Consider the following 9461-nt stretch of genomic DNA (forward strand, 5'->3'; position numbering starts at 1 on the left):
TCCCGGGTGTCAGAGGGGAAGGAGATTGTGTCTGTCAGGGCACAGGGAGTGGATGGCAGGTCTCCTTACCAGACGGTGATTGCCAAGGCCCTCAGATGCACAGCACACGAGTCGGCGTCGGTACCGCGAGTAGGCCACGGGGTCCGTAGCGTGGCAATCCAGTCACCCAGAGATGAACTGAGGGTAGCGGTGGGTAGCCCACAAAGTGTACCATCGATGGGTGCTGAAATCCCCTTGGCCCCGAGCACAGCTACGCGGATGGCACTGGATTGAATGGTAAAGGCGGCAGAGCTCTGGGACTACACATCCAGCGCGGCTCACGTCTGGACACGCCCCCTTCATTAAAGATTTGTTTGCGAGCCAGATGCAGCCATCAAAAGAGCCACGTCTGGCTCGCGAGCCATAGGTTCCCGACCCCTGCACTAGGCCTTTTCTTTTGCCAGGTTAATATTATTATTTATTACAGGTACTTATACAGGACCATCAATTTATGCAACACTTTACAGTATATTTCACATTCACATCAGTCCCTGCCATCAAGGAGCTTACAATCTAAGGTTCCTAACTCACATTCATACAGATGCCAGCTTAAACAGGAGCCAATTACCATACCAGCAAGTCTGTGGAGTGTGGGAGAAAACTTACGCAGGCACAGGGAGAACATACAAACTCCAGACAAGTAGTGCTGTGGTTGGAATTCGAACCAACAACGCTAGTGCTAGCCACTGTGCTTTCCATAATATTCTGCCTTATGTCATGACTGCCTGTCATTTCCTGGATGACATCCATCCACTATGTTCTTCCTCCCCCTCTCTCTTTCGTTAACTGGTTCTCTTCCACGTTCTTGCCTAGTTCTTCTCCAGTTGAGTTTCTTATTGTTTGCCCAAAAAGTTGTAGTTTTTTTTCTTTAATATTTAATATTTAATAACAGATGTGGTTTTGCTTTAAGCACTCTTTGCATCACTTTTTTCATCCGTAACTATGTCCATCCATGAAAAAAAGGCAATATAGCAGATACACTGTGATTGTCGTGGGAATAAGAAGAATAATAGCAATATAGAATGACTGTGAATTACTAACGTCTTACTAAGTGCTTATATCTATGTTCACTCGTATAATTGTGACAGCTTTAAATCCACAACTCCGGGTTAAAATTTCTCCTTTGCAGTCAGGATGCGCCCACACGACAAGGATGAACTATTTCTTTAGGTCTAGAGGGCATAGAATTGAAGATTCATGCTCCTTCATGCTGTGTCTTCTCCCCCATGCTCCACTGGTCTAAAGCTGGATACACACTATAAAAGGTTTGTTGTTTGATTTACTTTAGATTTACCTTCAACTATGTAGTGCAAGGGCCTGCCTGATTGCATACAAATTGAAAGTGTTTAGGTTTGACCTAATAATATATAGAAATAAAGAAAATTGTGTAGTGCGTATCCAGCTTAAGGTCCTGACAGCATCTGTGCAGGGTCCATAGCCCTGCATTAGACATGAGGATGCCAAGGGACAGAACAGGAACATATGGGCAGCAGAGGACTGGGTAAGTAAAATTGCTTTAGTCTCCCCTAGAATAAAGGAGCAGTTAACCCTTGCAGTGGGGACTTTTTTGATTTGCCAGGGTTGGACTTTAATATGGGGGTTGTGTATGATAATGTAGAGAACACATGGGATACTGTGGGAGGATGCAAAGTAACCTGGGGGAGAATGCTAATCACCATATCAATCACATATACATTCATTTATTACACTTTTGTTGCAAAGCCAAGGCTGAGATACAAAATGTTTCTGGCTGTGTAATAAATGATGTATCTTTTTAAAGATTTATTTACTCTTTAGAAAGTGGTATTTGTAGAAATTTCGCATTGTTTGACAACAGCAATGTATAAGCTGGAAATTCTAACTTTTAAGGCAAATTCTACTAATTATCTGAATTATCTTCTGTATAAAAAAAAGAAGCTATGTATATGTCTCCATCTAGTGGCCACTTGAAGAACATACATAGTGTGAACAGAAATACATTTATTTTATACACAGACTGAAAGTGGCAATAGAGTTTTGATCCCCAAGATATTCTTCATTATCAAAAAATGAACATTTTGGAAAGCAATTACTACAGTAGAGGGTACTCTAAAGTATAAAACCTGAAACAATTAAAAAATTGGCTCTGCTAGCAACCGTTTACAGTTAGGGTATAGGAAGTGTTACAGAAGTTGCAATGTTGACCATACACAGCTCTAATGTCAGACAAAATTAAAGCTGTGTGTGGCCATATTGGAACCACTGGGCTTGAAAATCTTTGAATGAAAAAAAAAAAACAGGTGCATAATTGTCAGCTGAACAGTGATACCCAATCAGTGACTGCATCGGATTAGATAGGGGCAAAGTGGGGGATGACTGAGCCTAAATATACAAGTTCCTTTTTTTTTTTATTCAGATTTAAATTCATAATTTGATTTATATTTAAATATAAATTTTCAATGTAATTAAAATGTAAGTTTTCAATTAATTTTTTTCATAATACTTAACTACAGGTAAGGGATGCCGAAGAAAAAAAATTCTTTGAAGAATCAAGCCTGTTTTAATTGTTTAATTGTCGGTTTTAGAAATTCTACATTAAAATCCTGAGGCCACCTTTTGCAAAATAATAATAATAACAACAACAATAATAATAAATGCACATGCGTTTGCAGAAAAAATATGCATTTATTATCTTTTTGCAAATCAGCCTGCAAAGCATTGCAACCATAATTAGTGGATTGTGGGTGCAATGCCAGGCTCCTGCGGACTCTTCCTCCGGCTCTATGTCTGTATAGAGGTACGGACTGTCAGTGAGAATGTGTCAATGGACTACGAGTGCAGAGATGACCTCACTCATATTTCACTGAGCAAACCTCCCAATCTTAATTTTTAAATACATAAAGGGAATCAACTCAGTAAAGGAGGAGAGCATATTTAAAAGAAGGAAGACTACCACAAGAGGACACAGTTTTAAATTAGAGGGGCAAAGGTTTAAAAGTAATATGAGGAAGTATTACTTTACTGAGAGAGTAGTGGATGCATGGAATAACCTTCCTGCAGAAGTGGTAGCTGCAAATACAGTGAAGGAGTTTAAGAATGCATGGGATAGGCATAAGGCTATCCTTCATATAAGATAGGGCCAGGGACTATTCATAGGATTCAGATATATTGGGCAGACTAGATGGGCCAAATGGTTCTTATCTGCCGACACATTCTATGTTTCTATCTTTTGAGGTGGGAAGGAGGAACACCTATTAGCAATGTAGGCATAGGACACACACCCCTGCTACGCCCCTTTAAAGAAAATATTACAAAAAATGATTAGTTAAATCCACAAGTGCTTTTTTTTTTTTTTTTTACCACTACTATTCCTTTATATTGGCTTTTAGAAATTTACAAATGCAGCAATTTAGAAATTGGATGAAAAGTTTGGCACTGGGAAACACTTTTTTAAAGATAAAAAGTGTATTTTATAACTCCACTATATTGTCAAAAGTATTGGGACGCACGTGAACTTTAATGGCATCCCAGTCTTAGTTCATAGGGTTCAATATTGAGTTGTCCCACCCATTGCAGCTATAACAGCTTCAACTCTTCTGGGAAGGCTGTCCACAAGGTTTAGGAGTGTGTCTATGGGAATGTTTGACCATTCTTCTAGAAGTGCATTTGTGATGTCAGTCGCCGATGTCGACGAGAAGGCCTGGCTCGCAGTCTCCGCTCTAATTCATTCCAACCATGTTCTGTCAGGTTAAGGTCAGGACTCTGTGCAGGCCAGTCAAGTTCCTCCACCCCTAAATAGCTCATCCATGTCTTTATGAACCATGCTTTGTGTACTGGTCCAAATCATTTGGTGGAAGGAGGATTATGGTGTGGGGTTGTTTTATAGGGGTTGGGCTTGGCCCCTTAGTTCCAGTGAAGGGAACTCTTAAGGCGTCAGCATACCAAGACATTTTGGACAATTTCATGCTCCCAACTTTGTGAGAACAGTTGGGGGTTGGCACTTCATGTTCCAACATTACTGCACACCAGTGCACAAAGCAAGGTCCATAAAGACATGGATGAGCGAGTTTAGGGGTGGAGGAACTTGACTGGCCTCAACCTGACAGAAAACCTTTGGGATGAATTAGTGCGGAGACTACAAGTCAGGCCTTCTTGTCCAACATCACTGTCTGACCTCACAAATGTGCTTCTGGAAGAATGGTCAAACATTCCCATAGTCACACTCCGAAACCTTGTGGACAGCCTTCCCAGAAGAGTTGAAGAAGTTATAGCTGAAAAGGGTGGGGCAACTCAACAGGGCTGACCCAAGGAATTGTGCTGCCTGGGTCCAAGAATGAAATGCTGCCCGGGTCCAAGAATGAAATGCTGCCCACCAAAAGGCCCCCACATCCATTATTTTATATATATAGAAAATTTTGTAAATCTTATATATACAGTTATATGGAGTTCCATAACTCACCACCGGACCGTTACAGCGAACACCCACTGTCTGTATTCAGTCCTCCTATCACTCCTGTGTCTGCCGCGGCCACTGCCCTAGAAGATACAGCCTGCCCTGCATGAGATGGAGTACGCTGATGTCTGATGTCATTACGCACACCACGATCACGCGAGGGATGTTCCACGGAGGAGACGCTCTGCCTCCTCTTACCCATCAGTTTGCATTACGGGCAACAGTATGAGATGGGGAAATGCCACTTGTAAGGGGCTGCAAACTGATAACACACAAATCTGCTAGAAAAAAAATCTTTGGAGTCAATTTGCTGCCCTTCTTTAAGTACTGCCTGGGTCCAATGGTACTTTTGACAAAGTGTATTGAAATCAGACCATATAGAACAGACAAATGAGGAGGAAAGAGGGACAGAGGGATTTTGTTACAGCTATGCATTGAGAACTACAAGTCTGTCTGCTATGAATAAGAAGAAGGGTGACGCCATGCTAACTGAGGGAAGCCAGTTGTGACTCCTTGCAGCTTCACTGCCAGCATCCCACTGTGCATGCGTGAGCAGCACTGTGTAAATGGTCCTGCAGGCTTCTGGGAGGCTGCACGCGGAGGGGATTGGGGTGAACTTCTGCTTGTATTGCCTAGGTAACCCCTATGGAAGGAAGTGGGAGTGAGTAACTGTCAAAACAAGGTACCCACTCCCATCTCCGCAAAAAAAAAAAAATGCAAATGTAGAAGGGGGGGGGGGGAGCAGAATGTCACCCATAAGGGTTGTTTTAAAAGGTACAGCAACTCCCATATGTAACAGTACATTTAGGTGTTTGCCTGGAGTTCACCTCAAGGTCTCATTCCCATTACTAGCATTACTATATTACACGGTACATGTCACCACTAGGGATGGGCTCAGGCGTGTTCAGTTTGCAGTCCCAACCCACCTGAGTAATGCCACCAGGAAGCCATCACTGCACACCGCCAATCATAGGCAGTGAGGTATTTCCCGGTCCGCAGCTGCACAAACACATGCCCTGACTAGGCTGCCTATGATTGGCGGTGTGCAGTGACGGCTTCCTGGTGGGATTGCTCAGGTGGGTTGGGACCAGGATCCAAACGTGCCTGAGCCTATCCCTAATCACCACAACATGCAGCTGTTCACATGTTATTGCACTGTGATGTCATTTATTTTGACAGGCACCCCAATGCAGAATACTAGAATGTAGAGATGAGCCCATGTGTGTTCAGATTCTCTTTCAGACCCACGTAGTCAAGCCCACAAGTAAGTTGGCACCTGTAATGGACCAATCATTTACATCTGAGGCATTCCTCAATCCACAGCCACAGGTACAGTGCCTTGCGAAAGTATTCGGCCCCTTGAACTTTGCGACCTTTTGCCACATTTCAGGCTTCAAAGATATAAAACTGTATTTTTTTGTGAAGAATCAACAACAAGTGGGACACAATCATGAAGTGGAACGAAATTTATTGGAAATTTCAAACTTTGTTAACAAATAAAAAAACTGAAAAATTGGGCGTGCAAAATTATTCAGCCCCTTTACTTTCAGTGCACCAAACTCTCTCCAGAAGTTCAGTGAGGATCTCTGAATGGTCCAATATTGACCTAAATAACTAATGATGGTAAATAGAATCCACCTGTATGTAATCAAGTCTCAGTATAAATGCACCTGCACTGTGATAGTCTCAGAGGTCTGTTTAAAGCGCAGAGAGCATCATGAAGAACAAGGAACACACCAGGCAGGTCCGAGATACTGTTGTGGAGAAGTTTAAAGCTGGATTTGGATACAAAAAGATTTCCCAAGCTTTAAACCTCCCAAGGAGCACTGTGCAAACGATAATATTGAAATGGAAGGAGTATCAGACCACTGCAAATCTACGAAGACCTGGCCGTTCCTCTAAACTTTCAGCTCATACAAGGAGAAGACTGATCAGAGATGCAGCCAAGAGGCCCATGATCACTCTGGATGAACTGCAGAGATCTACAGCTGAGGTGGGAGACTCTGTCCATAGGACAACAATCAGTCGTATACTGCACAAATCTGGCCTTTATGGAAGAGTGGCAAGAAGAAAGCCATTTCTTAAAGATATCCGTAAAAAGTGTAGTTTAAAGTTTGCCACAAGCCACCTGGGAGACACACCAAACATGTGGAAGAAGGTGCTCTGGTCAGATGAAACCAAAATCGAAATTTTTGGCAACAATGCAAAACGTTATGTTTGGCGTAAAAGCAACATAGCTCATCACCCTGAACACACCATCCCCACTGTCAAACATGGTGGTGACAGCATCATGGTTTGGGCCTGCTTTTCTTCAGCAGGGACAGGGAAGATGGTTAAAATTGATGGGAAGATGGATGGAGCCAAATACAGGACCATTCTGGAAGAAAACCTGATGGCGTCTGCAAAAGACCTGAGACTGGGACAGAGATTTGTCTTCCAACAAGACAATGATCCAAAACATAAAGCAAAATCTACAGTGGAATGGTTCACAAATAAACATATCCAGGTGTTGGAATGGCCAAGTCAAAGTCCAGACCTGAATCCAATCGAGAATCTGTGGAAAGAACTGAAAACTGCTGTTCGCAAACGCTCTCCATCCAACCTTACTGAACTCGAGCTGTTTTGCAAGGAGGAATGGGCAAAAATTTCAGTCTCTCGATGTGCAAAACTGATAGAGACATACCCCAAGCGACTTACAGCTGTAATCGCAGTAAAAGGTGGCGCTACAAAGTATTAACTTAAGGGGGCTGAATAATTTTCCACGCCCAATTTTTCAGTTTTTTATTTGTCAACAAAGTTTGAAATATCCAATAAATTTCGTTCCACTTCATGGTTGTGTCCCACTTGTTGTTGATTCTTCACAAAAAATTACAGTTTTATATCTTTATGTTTGAAGCCTGAAATGTGGCAAAAGGTTGCAAAGTTCAAGGGGGCCGAATACTTTCGCAAGGCACTGTATGTACACACTTTGTATATATGTGACTTCGGGGCTGTAAACAACTACGCTGCAGATGATTGATCCACTACAGGTGGTAACTTTCCGGTGGACTTGGCCATGTGGGTCTGAAAGAGATTCTGAACACACTTGAGCTCATCTCTACTAGAATGCCAGTGTTGCAAAAAAAATCCTGGACCTACATTTTCACGTGTTAAGGTGTGTCCCAACACGTTCATTTTGAATGGTGTGGCTAACACAATGCGCCTTAAAATAGAAGTCCAGGCTAACACTAAAATCCCTGAAACTACAGACCTCCACAATCTAACACAAATCCTTCTAGCCCTGTAAAGTCGAAATCAGTATAAATACCTTTTTTGAAGCCAATCTGACCCGATTTCTTGCTGAGCTGTCAGCCCCGACTTCGCTGTGTAGGTGGGTGCAGAGGACACAGCCGACAATGGAAGCCCCATAGTAAGTCTATGGGTGACGTCACTCCCCATTCATTTCACAGCTGTTGTTGGCCGTGTCCTCTGCAGAGCTTCCACCGCTGGAGATAGGACCGAATCGGCTTAAAAAAAAGGTAAAGCCTCGTACACACGCAACGAATTTCCGCCGACCGGTCATCCATCTTTTGTCCAGAGTGGTGTTTGTTGGTTGGAATGTGCGCTAGACTGCACACGAATTTTCCCGCACGACAGAATTCTACTTCAGAAGTGATGTCATGTGTTGGATTGCTTTCTATGTGTTCTTTCATCTCTGAGCATGCCTAGTCTTGCTCTTAAGATTTTTCCCCATCGAAATCTGTACTAATGAGACGAAAATCGGACGTGTATTGATGGTCGACAAAAATTATATAGCCTGCACACCAGGATTTTTTCAGCCGAAAAGTCGGAGTCGGTTGTTGGAAGCATCATACTAACAAGCCGAAAATCGGCAGATCGGTCGTCGGGCGAAAATTCCCTGCCGAATTTCGACTCGTGTGTACGGGGCTTAAGTATACTGATTTCTTATTTACAGGGATAGATAGGTTAGTGTTAGATCATGGAGGTCTATAGATACAGAGATTTTAGTGTTAGAGTGGACTTACACTCTAATGCATATAAATATGTGTTGCAGCTCTGTGGATCCTAGTTTGAATAAGCCCTAAATGCCTGCAGGGTTAATGGGTCAGGATCAATCTTATTTTCCTGTTCTTGATCAAACTGTAGGCAGAAAACATGGGGTAATTTTTTAGGCAGAGACATTAATTCTAGGTTTAGACATGCGTCCAAACCGCTGCTCTTCTGAAAAGAAATCTCAGACCACTTTTCAGCCATTTGGCTGGCTGTAAGGAGGCGATATGACGCCTTCTCACTGCCTGTTTTAATTCCATAATTGCAGCGCTAATGTGCCGCTTCCTCATTCCCTTGAATGGGCCATGTTTGGCAAGCTTGCTTGCAACATGTTGGATTATTTTGTTGTGGGCACTTAGAGAAGCATCGCAACTGTGGCATGTGAACACCCCTGTCCATTGCAGCTTAAGGGGGAGGTTGGCAAGTGCTAAAAATGCATCGCAACCACCTGTTTTTAACTCCCACTCCCCAACTGCAAGTCTAAAGGAGCACACTAAGGGTTAATTTACACCAGAAGTGCTGGGGTGCGTATATGAGCGCATTCTCAAAGCATGGCAAGCAAAAAATAATGATTCCCTATGAATGCAGTTCAGACCATGCATTTGCCTAGCACGTTCAAATGCATGCAAGCGTGCATAAATGCAACACACCGCAAGTCAAAATAACCCCCAAAAATACGTAAAATCAAAATAACCACCAAAAATATGTAAAATGCATGCCAATGCATTACAATAACCGCGATACACCAGATACATTGTGCTGTGAATGAGTTTTAATCTCTTTTACCAAAAGCTGTCCCCCACCCCACCTTTTCCCCCCACTTCAGCTCTATCCAGCTGATAGTGAGGATACCATGTAAAATCATTCCTGGGGTCAGGTCGGTCACACATACAATATGCGTAAAATGAAATAGAAAAAAGAATTGCAATTTGATTTCATT

This window comes from Pelophylax lessonae (genome assembly GCF_965119305.1).
Source record: "Pelophylax lessonae genome assembly, chromosome: 4".
Taxonomy (NCBI): Eukaryota; Metazoa; Chordata; class Amphibia; order Anura; family Ranidae; genus Pelophylax; species Pelophylax lessonae.